Raw genomic sequence first — 12,058 nt, 5'->3', positions numbered from 1 at the left:
GGAGGCTGCAAAAAAGAAGTTAATTGTCCTTTTATTCGTTGTAATCTTTGGTAGATGCTTTCAAGCTAACCCTCCTCCTCCTCCTTCTTCCTAAGCAGTCCCCCCTCCCTTATCCTGCCCCATCCCTTCTTCCTTTTGTACCCTACCTTTATTATTAGTAGTATCATAACCCGGGAAGACAGAACAGTCTCTCTGGTTTGATTGTAAGCCACAGTAACGAGCAGGAGGAATAACCTTGAGGACAGGAGGAAGAACCGCAACCAAGGCAACAGTCAGATAAATGAAATCTGAGTCCGAGGCAGAGATGTAATTTGAGAAAGCAACTCAGATAGGCCCCTCCCTAGTTTCCATGGAAATAAAAGGAGGGAGGGGGAGGCACATTCAGACTTGCAAGATTGTGTTTCTGTTACCTTAGAATAAAAGTAGCATTAGCATTCATCACTCTGGTTTCCTAGTCTGGTCTATCTTTAAGGGCTCCCAGCCACTGAGAACCTCTTCAAGCAGTGTCTAAATGCTTTCAATAAAATTCTAATATTAACCCCCATTCCAGATGTCTACTTCCTGCTGGCCCTTATCCTATATAAGCAAGAGGGCAATTTAATCACCTTCAAGGAGAATCAGGATATAAGATTACCCCTAGATGGGGGGAAAACCAAAGAAGTTCAACTGAGTGTAAGGTGTTGGCTAGGCAAGGCACTAACTACTCAGAGAATGGGTGGCCACTAACGAATTATGTGCTGACAAGGAAAGCTGACAACAGGAAATGAAATAAAACTCTCACAAAGTGTATGTGTTGGGGAGGGGGTAGAATTAAAACTGTAGAGGCTGAGGTTGAGAAGAAAAACCACGGAAAAAATAGGAAGCAAGAATTCTCAAAGGAACCGGGAAACCTATTGTAGAGTGGATGATTGGAATATTGTTTTGAAAAGCTGTGAAAGAAAATTCAGTCGTGGGGGAGAAGGAGAACATATAACAGAGGAAAAGGCGCATGATGGCGAGTCAAAGGCCATGCTGACGACTGACTGCGAAGCAGACGAAAGGTTTGGACACCACACAGGGAATTAAATTAACAGCCAGCATTGGTAGGGTAACTCCAGGGATTAACTAGGATGTTTTAATAAGAAAAGGAAAGGTGAGAACAAAATGAGGGTTGACAGTAATTGGGGGTGAGGGGGTGGGAGAAGGGCAGAAAAAGTTCTCACTATTTGATTAGAGGAAAATCTACAAAGAAGATTCTGTCTTTCTAAAGACGAGTCAGGGACATTTTCTCTCATCTCTCTCCTTTTTATTTTAAACCTCACCTTTGTTTGCTCTCTTTGATTATTATGTTTTACATCTATGTGTGAATGTGTGTATGTGGGTGTGGGTACTTGAGTGCCTAAGATGGCAAGGATGCTTGTGACCTAACCCTAAGGCTTTTTGCAAATGTTCTCAACCTGCAAAAACATGAAGAGAAGCTCTCCGATTCAAGGGAATTTTCAAAGCTCCTTTGACATTGCCCTTACTTTCCATTAGCGATAGTCAAGAGATCACGGGCTCTTTAGACAATTCCTCTAAAGTTCTCCTAGTGGCCTACCTTCTTAGTAGGGATAGATGGCATCAGAACAGTCACTCTGCTCGGTGGTTACTTTGGCCCTGAGTTTCAGGAACACAAAGATGGCAATCACCATGGCAGCTATCAGTAAAAAAGGAACAGTCCGTAAACTAACATGGGCTACCACAAATATCACCAGTGATATAGACCCTGGTATTGGTGGAAACAATGGGTCTAGTGATCAATCCAGCTTAATGTTATTCTTTCTGCTTTATTACTGATGGGGCATCATTGTTCAGATACTTCTTCCTTATGAGTGTTTTCAGCTGTTCTGCATTCACTGACAATGTCCTCCTCATGGGCTTGGGGGTTCTGAGTTGCCTTCAGAATCAGAGGCATTGGCTGTGGGGTCTGAAGGAATCAGTTCTGTCATTCATTTGGGTTTGAAAGCCAAGTGAGCGGGGCACCTCTGCCTTTCTCCCTCTCTTTCTCAATTGTGAGGATTTATCCAAAGGGGTTGTGACAACAGTAGTAGATGCTCCATTGTGCTATATATATATGCAAAATAACTCGCATAATTGTTTATGAGCGTGGGTGTAGCAATTTGAACATTCTGTGAAGGTGTAAGCTTCATAATCACTGTTGTTTCATGTACATAACTTAATTTGTGGACATTTGTGGCTAAATGTATGATAATAGATCAAACAAGATCACTCTTTCCTAATTAGAGAGAGCTTTTTATAGTGATTAAAAGTAAAGGAAATGCCGTCTTGGGAGAACTAAACTAAAAAGAGGCATGGGGGTCTCCTGGAGTCAAGGCTAAGCAGAGCTTGAGAACTGTCTTCGAAATTTCAGTTCAAAGCGCTAAGGATAAACAGAGGTGTTTCATGCATTAAGCATCTCCCCAAATGAAACACACTTTGGCACAGAAACCTGTTCTAAACATTGACAAACTTCTGGAAGAGCGGAGAACTTGTAGATTTTGTTCAGATGTGGGATTTGAGCTGAATGCAATATTAGTATTTTCAAAGAGAAGCGTTGCAAGGGAAGATCAGGACATCATGCCTGGTTGCTGCTGTCAGCAGGCTGTGTTCTCAACTCCTGCAGGGACTGGCTTTAAATGTTCCAAAGTTCATAGAATGCCAGCCAAATCAAGGTGCCACGTGACTTGATTTTACAGCTGGTGATACACAAATAGCAATATCCTGGTGCTCATGTAGGCTTTGCCAATGATTATAAAGTCACATCTCCCCTCTCTCGGTTTAACTGAAAGGGAGGCGAAAGCATCAAAATGTTTGTAGCCTTCACAAGACAAATTAAAGCTGGGGGTTTGAAATGGTAAGCTAAGATCCACAAGTAGATTATGCTGAAGGCTACATTCAATGAAGCCGATCTCATGATGCACAGCTTTTCAGCTTATAATGCCATAGTCTATTTGGGGGCAAGACTCTCTGGCTTTTTACTTGCAATTTTCTCAAAGAATATTAAAGACTTCCATATAAACTTGGTCTTGCCTGCTCTTGCCTCTGTGTCTTAACCCAGTATGGAAGAACTTGTCAGATTTGTACCTGAATAATAATAATAATAATAATAATAATAATAATAATAACAACAACAACAACAACAACTATTATTATTATTATTATTATTATTATTATTATTATTATTATTATTATTATAGTTGGTCACACAGTCAGCCAGATGTTTAGAATGGATTTGGCATTTTTGTCCACCTATCAAGTCCTTCCCAAGAACCTGGGATAGGCAGATGTTGTTGGATGGTGTTAAAGGTATTTTAGCAGGATATAAGCTGTTCCAAGTAAAGCTGCCTCGTGCAATTGACTGATGTGATTTCATCAATGTTGATGGTCTTCAAGTGGTGCTCCAGATGTTTTGGGATTGCACCCAAGTTGCCCATTACTACTGGTACTATCTTTGCTTTCTTTTCTCATAGTCATTCTATTTCTATTTGCAGGTCTTTGTATTTTGTGATTTTCTCCAGTTCTTTCTCTTCTATTCTACTGTCTCCAGGTATTGCAATGTCCACTATCCAGACTGTTTTGTCTTTCTTATCAACAGTTGTTCAGTCTGGGGTGTTGTGTGGCAGGTGCTTGTCTGTTTGGATTCTAAAGTCCTGGAGCACTTTAGCTTCTTCATTTTCTGTTACTTTGTCTGTTTTGGGGTCTTGCTTGCAGGCAAATGGTATTTCTTGCAGATCTTCCAATGCACCATTGTTGCTACTTTGTCATGCCATTGTTCATCGTCAGTCTGTGCGATCTTCCTGCAGCAGCTGACTAGGTGGCCCACTGTTTCTTCAGCTTCTTTGCAGAGGTGGCATTTGCTGTCTGTTGCTGTCTTCTCGATTCTGGCTTTAGATACATTTGTTCTTAAGACTTGGTCTTGTGCAGACAGAATTAGCCCCTCTTTCTTCAGCTTTCCTGCTCTTAGCCATTGCCAGGTCTTGTTGTTATCTGCTGTGCCTGCTAGTTTGTTTGTATACTGGCCATGTAATACAATGATGATGATGATGATGGTGAAGATGATGCAGTGGTGAGGTTAAGACTCACTTTTGCACCATTGCATACAGGGGATATCCTCAGTCCCTGTTGTGCTGATCTAGATCATGTCACTTCAAGAAGTAGAGAGGAAAGTAATAAACCCCATGTCTCCTTGGTAGCAGCTGGAAGGATTAACCTAACAAGCCCAGTCATCCCCAGATCTTGTGCAGCCAATGAAGATGAGTAAATTGGGTGGTTTGGGGAGATGGTTGCAGGATCATGCCAATAGAACCATAAAGTCCAGCCAAAAAAATAAGCCCACTGAACTGCCTCCATTACCCAATGAAGACGGGTATATTACCAGATTAATACACTAACCAAAGGGCCATCCCTATTCAACTGGGATCCAATGCAGATTTTTTGTTGTTGTTGTTCAGTCGTTAAGTCATGTATGACTCTTTGTGACCCCATGAACCATATCGCGCCAGGCCTTCCTGTCCTTCACTGCCTCCCTGAGTTTGCTCAGTTTCATGCTCATTGCTTCAGTGATGCTATCTAACCATCTCATCCTCTGCCGTCCTCTTCTCCTTTTGCCTTCAATCTTTCCCAGCATCAGGGTCTTTTCCAAAGAGTCCTCTCTTCGCATTAGGTGACCAAAGTATCTGAGCTTGAGCTTCATTATCAGTCCTTCCAATGAGCAATCAGGGTTGATTTCCTTTAAGATTGACTGGTTTGACCTCCTAGCAGTCCAGGGGACTCTTAAGAGTCTTCTCCAGCACCACAGTTCAAAGGCATCAATTCTTCGGCGCTCAGCCTTCTTTATGGTCCAGCTCTCACAGCCATACATTACTACTGGAAAAACCATAGCTTCCAATGCAGACTGCAACATTAAAACTTCGTAACTGTCACTCGGAGTGCACTGATGCCAGGTGGTTCCTGCTCACACCTGGCAGAGGATCCAATTGTGCCCTTTTTTAAAAAAATCAAAAAGGGGGTGTCCACTGAGTAAGGTGTCATGTGAAAAGGCAGGGAGCAGACCCTATAAATGTCACCCTTGCTCTGCAAATGTTTTTATGGCATTTAATTGCGAGTGAAAGGCCTTAAAGGATGACAGTGCTTCACAGCAGCTCCTTTTTTATTTCGACTCCATTCCAAGTTCCTTTCCTGCCAACCTCCTCGAAAGAGTTGTTCTTTGCACATCCTATTTTTCCCAATCCCATGATTTATTTAACTCAATCATGGTTGAATAATAATTTGCTCCTTGCATTAATTAGGCTTTCAAAGGTATATCAGTGTAATACTTTACACTGAGATTATATATTATTTTACTTATTCGTAATTGCTTTCCATTTATTGCATTTACTGTATGTGGTGTGTGCGATTAATCATTTATTACAGTTAGTTTCATTCCCATCCTTCTCCTTCCATTTTTGTAAATGTGAAGTTCTTGGGATGTGAATGAGAAATGGTGAGCTAATGGTAAAATTGGGGGACTTCTACAGGAAACGTCTATTGCTACGATGTCTGACTTATAAAAGACAGCGATTTCCAATCCATTCAAGTCTGGAGGAAGAAATTGTGAGAACGGGTTTAAAAATCTACGGGTTTAAAAACACTACGGGTTTAAAAATCATCTGGCCATTGTTAGCATCTGGACATCAGACTAAACAATTCAGCAGATCATCTGAACAGTTTTACTGACTATAAGAAAATACATTCCTATTTAATATCAAACATCCAGTCACATCTCTGGGGGGTGGGGTGGCCACAGAGGTTACAGAAAAGCCCTGCCCCTTTTCTCGCTGTGTTGCAACATCACTTCACCCCCCCACCCCAAAGGCGTGCAGCTTGTGGCACCACACAGGAATGCCACCTTTGTCACTGTGATGAAAGCAGAAGGATCCTGCAGCCACAGACACCAACGCTACAAGGATGTTGCAGCCTTATGTTGTTTTTTGGAAGCTGGTGTCCAGAGTACGGAACATGGCCTTGATGGAAATATGCAAGAACCATTGCCTAGTCAAAGCGGGGGCTGAAACCATTGTTAAGTCCTGGGAAACAAGATAATATTCAGAATTCAGATTCACTGGAGTATAAGGTGTATGGGGAGGGGGGCGGGTCCAGCACAATCAGACTTACAAGATGCTGTTATTATAGCCCATCTCAAGAGAAGTGATTCTAGTCTTCCCGTGGAATTGATTTTCTGGTCTGGTCTTCCTTGTGGGGCTGACAGCCACTCAGAGTCATAACGGATGGGGGCAGTCTATAAATTTCACAAATGAATGAATGAATGAATGAATGAATGAATGAATGAATGAATGAATGAATGAATGAATAAATAAATAAATAAATGAGTCCCCCTGCCAATTAGCCTATACACATTTTATGCAAATGGAACTCCTCTTTTTCTGGTGTTGCATCTGCTGTCTTCATTCCCCCCTTAGTGACTTACAGCTAGAGTCCTCTAACCATCATGCTGCTAGTGCCACAGTCCTGGGACATAATGTTCTTGAGCTTCCTTCATGGGGGGGGGGGGTCCAGAAATGTACTTGTGCTGGCAACCCTCTCCCATCCAAGCACACTCTCCCGCTTCCCCATGCTCCCTCTGTGTAAGTGGCAAAGACACTTGAGAAGATGAGAGGGCACTTTTCCCTCCCCTTTCTCCATTCTTGCCCTCTATTATCCTTTTTGCACAAATAGCTGTGCACTGTGGCACACTCCCTCCCCTGTGATGGGGAATGTCGTTCTTCCAAAGGTCGGTATCGATTGCAAGAGAGGTGAAGAAAGAGTCAGCTCCATTACATTTCATGATTGCTTCCTTGCTACAGCTAGCATGCTTTTATTTTGATTTATTTATTATTCATTACATTTATTTATGACATTTACATTTCTTGGTTGGGTGGATTAATTAAAAGATTTCGAGGCCACCTTTAAGGCTGAACATTCCCAGGGAGATTTACCTAAATGGAGAAAAAGAGTAATGAAATAAACATCACAACTGAAATGCCGAACAAGCTGAAATACACCTCCCAAATGCTAAAAGCTCAGTTCCAGTTGAAATATGAGGCAGAATGATCAGCCACGTTTGGGGGGAGAGTTTGTGTGAGTGACGGGAATAAATTCAAGAGAATAAATTCTACCTTTCTCCCCAAAAGTTAACAGAATGGTGTGATTCTTCTTTCTACTCATTTCCACATATTTTCAATACAAGAGCAGGTAACTTGATATGACTATCTACCCCCAAAATATTTTCTTAACAATATACTTAGCAACTTAGCTAGAGAGGGTAGGGAAGGAGAGATTTAAATAAAGATGGAGCTATCGTGAGCCTGTTCTATATTTCATTTCATTTATGCTAATTTGGGTACCAACGGCACCTACACATCCCATCAGTTGAAGTTTTGGATAGTGTACAACAAAGTAGAATAAGACAATGAGAGATACACCAGAAATAAAATATTATATGAAGTAATATAGTAAGAAGTTTGGGTTTCTCTCAACATAAGGCTTTCATATGTTAGATTTTGCCTGATCCATTATAATAAAGATAAACTTTCTTAAATGAGGTAGAAACTCCTGGCTTTATGGATGTTATATATATTTCTTTCAATCTCTATCTCTCCTATTATGATGAAGAAGTTTCAATGAACTGTTTGCCAAAGATGGTGAAAAGTATAGCTGGTTTTCCAACATATAGCAGCCTCAGGGGTATTTGTCAGTAAGTCAGTAAGGACTTTTCCCCATCATCCCATCCTTAATCATTCACTTGATTCGAGGAGGAAAACCTCTCTCTCTCTCTCTTTTTCTCTCCTTCCTCCCAGAGGAGAAAGAAAAAAAGAAAAGCCTGCTGACCCCTCATACAAGTCCTTCTAAACATGGAGGCGAATATGTGTAGCTCAGGGTTGAACTGTGGAGTCCTTGGGGTTCTCTGAGCTTGGTTCTTTTCTTGCAAATGTTTCATTACCCAGCTAGGTAACATCTTCAGTGCTGATGAAACATCTTCATGTTACCTAGCCAGGTAATGAAACATTTGCAAGAAAAGAACCAAGCTCAGAGAACCCCAAGGACGCCACCTTCTAAACATCTCCATCAAAGAGTCAAAATGTAGAGGAGTACAGAGATAGCCTTGAAGAAGATACTCAGCAGCTATTAGGAAAACATGAACTTAACCTGGAAAAACAAGAAGGGGATGAGGAAGAAACTCAAGCTAGCCCTGCCTGACTCTCTTTAGTATAATATGAAAGGGTGGCAAAATACTGTCAGGCTTTCAAGATTCTGTGGAATCCATGGTGCTCTCTGAGCTTGGTTGTTGGCTTGCAGATGTTTCATTACCCAGCTAGGTAACATCATCAGTGGTAGTGAGTGTGGGGTTTGCTCCTTGTTTATACACAGTGGCTTGCCCTGCCAGTGTTGGCAGGGCTGTGGTTTTCTCCTTGGAGAAACCACCAACCACCTTGGAGAAAACTACCAAGGAGGAAACCACCTCACCTCACCAACACTGGCAGGGCAGGCTACTGCACATAAACAGGGAGCAAACCCCACACTCACTAGCACTGATGGTGTTACTTAGTTGGGTAATGAAATGTCTGCGAGCCAACAACCAGGCTCAGAGAGCACCAAGGACTGCACAGTTCAACCCTGAGCTACATGCAGATATTCTCTTTTATTTCAGGATTCTGTTATTATAGCCTATATCAATGAAGGAGTGTTCTAGTACTTCTTGTGTTTGTTTCTTGACCTGGTCTATTTTGAAGGGCTGACACAAAGCATATTAGTGACATGGAAGGAATCGCTTAGAAAGAAACCATCCTGCATAGGTATCCTTTTGGAAAGCCCAGGTTTCATTGACTTTTGCCAATCCCACCATGGGGCTAACCATCTGTATCAGTGTTGCCCAAACGTGGCCACTTTAAGATGAGTGGACTTCAACTCCCAGAATTCCCCCAGCCAGCCATGCTGGCTGGGGAATTCTGGGAGTTGAAGTCCACTCATCTTAAAGTGGCCACGTTTGGACAACACTGATCTATATGTTATGTTAGAAATTCTAAAAGAAACAATAGGAGAGGATGTATCCCAGGTTGTAATGGAGATCTTGAGAAAAGATTAATGTTCTCAAAGCACAGAATAATGGCTTTTAGAGGGCACATATTGAGACTATACAAGAAGTGGAAGTATTTCTGATCTGTTGCAGTTCCATGCATGGATTCTTTCTGACAGATGTTGAATGAGATTTCTGACACTGATGGATTGGATTTAAGGGGGTCATGTTTGAGTCAGGAACTCTGTGCTTCTAAATGTGATTGGCCCTAAGGCAATTTTGGATCATAAAAGGGAAGGTGTTCCATAAAGCGTTGAAGACATGATTGTTCTCCTAGGCCTTAGGGTGAGACAGATGGGGCCTCTAGGTATGTTTGTTATTTTTGTTTTCTGTTTGTATATTGTGCCCAGATGCCATCTTGTTTTGGGTTTGTTCTGGTTTCTATGTTATTATCTGTGAACCGCCCAGAGTCAGTTGGAGTTGGGCAGTGTCCAAACAGAAATAAATAAATAGATAAATAAATAAGGCATTTTTGCTGATTTTTACTAAATGACAGCTTTGGGTCCCAAGAACTGTGGAGGAATCCATAAAAATAGCATCCTTCTTACACCTACAGAACAATGGTAGAGAGAGCTACCATCAGGCCAGTATCTGTTTTACTTCTTATCCTTCAAACAGTGATTTAAAAAGAAATTGAAATGTTTTGGAAATGTAATTTTATCCCATCATCCTCAGGTCCTAATTTAAGGGCTAAGAATCTTCAGAACTGAGATAGTGGGGAGTAAGTGTGACTATGAAATGTCCTCATCACTATGATGAAACTGACCCAAAAGGTCCTACTAGTTGTCCTGTGAAAGAAACCATCTTACCATCTGAATGCTAAATTTAAACTTCAGAAGTCATTTGTTCCTCACCATCCCTCACCTATTCCTGCTTGTACTTCAAACTTAGCTTGTTTCGCTGCTTCAGAAAAATGAGTGCAAAGTTTTTTTTATTTGTTTTCAAAAAAAGGCATCTTTGAAACAAAATCGAAGAAGAAATATAATAGCCAATGTGAGTTAATGAAGACATCTTCACTTACGGTCACAGAGTGAAGCAAGAGAGAGGAAAGTATGGGCTGTTATTTTATTTTATAACTTGCAATGGGCAATTTTGTATACCCGCACACATATAGATATCTTAATGTTAATATAAATAACACAATGATTAAATAGAGAAAGAGAGAGACCAGTACCAAACAATATATTTCAAAATTATAACCAATCCAATAAGGGCAATCTTAGTTGAAAAACATGACTAAACAAAGCATCATAAAACCAAGCGACAGTAAAAACAAGACTGTCATTAATAAGAAGACTAGGAAGATTGTCTAAATACAATAACATAAAAGTGAAATCTAACCATCTAAGGTAATAAAGAGTAATACAAATATAGAATGCAAAAGGGCAAGTGGCTTGGAGATGAGTATTAATAAAATGGATGGTGATGATGATGATGACGACGACATCACGACAACAATGGAAATGGGGGGGGGGGGGATCTGGATAAAAGTTACAGTTCCATGGCTGTGCAATGCTTCTTCACCGACTAGGAGTAAAATCAAGTCCTCCTCCTTCCATCTGTCTCATTGTATTGGAAAGAACAGAGCAAAAGCTGTCAAAACATCCTTTCTCCACCATTTGCTGATACAAGGGTCACAGCTGTCTTTCACCCATTAAAGATAATTCCAGCCTTTGTCAGTGACTGTGTTCTCTTTCTCTGCCTCTCCCTTCTCCCCTCCCCTTTTAGCTTTTCCTCCCCTCTCCTCTAAGTCTAACATCTAACCTTGTCAGGAAACTTAAATATACTGCTTGTTGCCATAAGAAATATGGAAATTATGAAAGGACTGAAGACTTTCACATCCATTTTCCCATGAAGAAGAGACAGAGTTATATTTAATAATAATTTGACATCAAGTGTGTTGTGGGAGATTTTATCCTCCACAGGTGGGAATATTTATCCTTCCTTTTGTGGCTCCCCTCCATCAGAGTGGCTAGCAAGAGAGCTGAATCACTGATCCATTTATGAAGACTCCGATCTTCTACCTCCTTTCCTAGGAATCCGTCTCCATGAATTCAAAGGAAATCATTTCTGAGTAGATACTGCAGGATAGTCCCCAGAGGGTTTTAACCAGACTTGAACCCAAGTGATGAAGCTCAACCTAGCTTGAGGTTTATAGGAAGGGGGGGGGGGGATCTTAGTGGGGATTTAGGCTTGGAAGAATCCAGAGGAATTATACTGAAATTTCCTGTGGTCCAGCATATGTAACTTTGAGGAGCTGTGGGCACCTCTGGAATTTTGAAAGCATGTAGATATGAGCATTGACAGGCACAACTTAGTCAACATTGTACATTCATTTATCAGAGACAAACCAGCATTTCTCTCATGCCAACAGGACTTTCAAGAGGACCAAAGAAATGGTTGCAAATAAAAATGATGCTAGAGGCTGGGGTTTGGGTTCACAAAATACCCCTTCCTTTTTTTATTGTCAGTCTTTTAATAAAAAATCAAATATGACAAGGAACCTAGTGGACATCATGGAAGGTGGCTGTGGACACTCTGTGGACACTATATTTTTTATTTTATGCCTTCAGGTCATTGTTGACTCCTGGCAACTGTCTAGACTAGTTCCTACAGTTTCCTTGGCAAGATTTTTGGAAGTCGTTTGCCATTGCCTTCTTACTAGGGCTGAGAGAAAGTGACTGGCCCAAGGTCACCCAGTTGGTTTCATGCCTAAGGTGGGTCTAGAACTCACAGTCTCTTGGTTTTAGCCTGCTACTTTAACCACTACACCAACTGGCTCGATGTATAAGATAGGCAGTCCTGTAAGTTTTCTAAAAGCAAAACAAAATAAAAATAAAATAAAGCCATAATTTCCTTCTTGCAAAGAGTTGCAGACTTGTTTCCTCCTTAAAGATTTCCTGCCAGTTTCCTCTTTAACTAGAACTC

The sequence above is a fragment of the Python bivittatus genome, unplaced genomic scaffold, assembly GCF_059951505.1.
Source record: "Python bivittatus isolate LINGU-HERP-01145 unplaced genomic scaffold, Pbiv_v1 ctg000530_np1212, whole genome shotgun sequence".
Taxonomy (NCBI): domain Eukaryota; kingdom Metazoa; phylum Chordata; class Lepidosauria; order Squamata; family Pythonidae; genus Python; species Python bivittatus.
The sequence above is the reverse complement of the archived record's forward strand: the minus strand, read 5'-3'. Positions refer to the sequence as shown.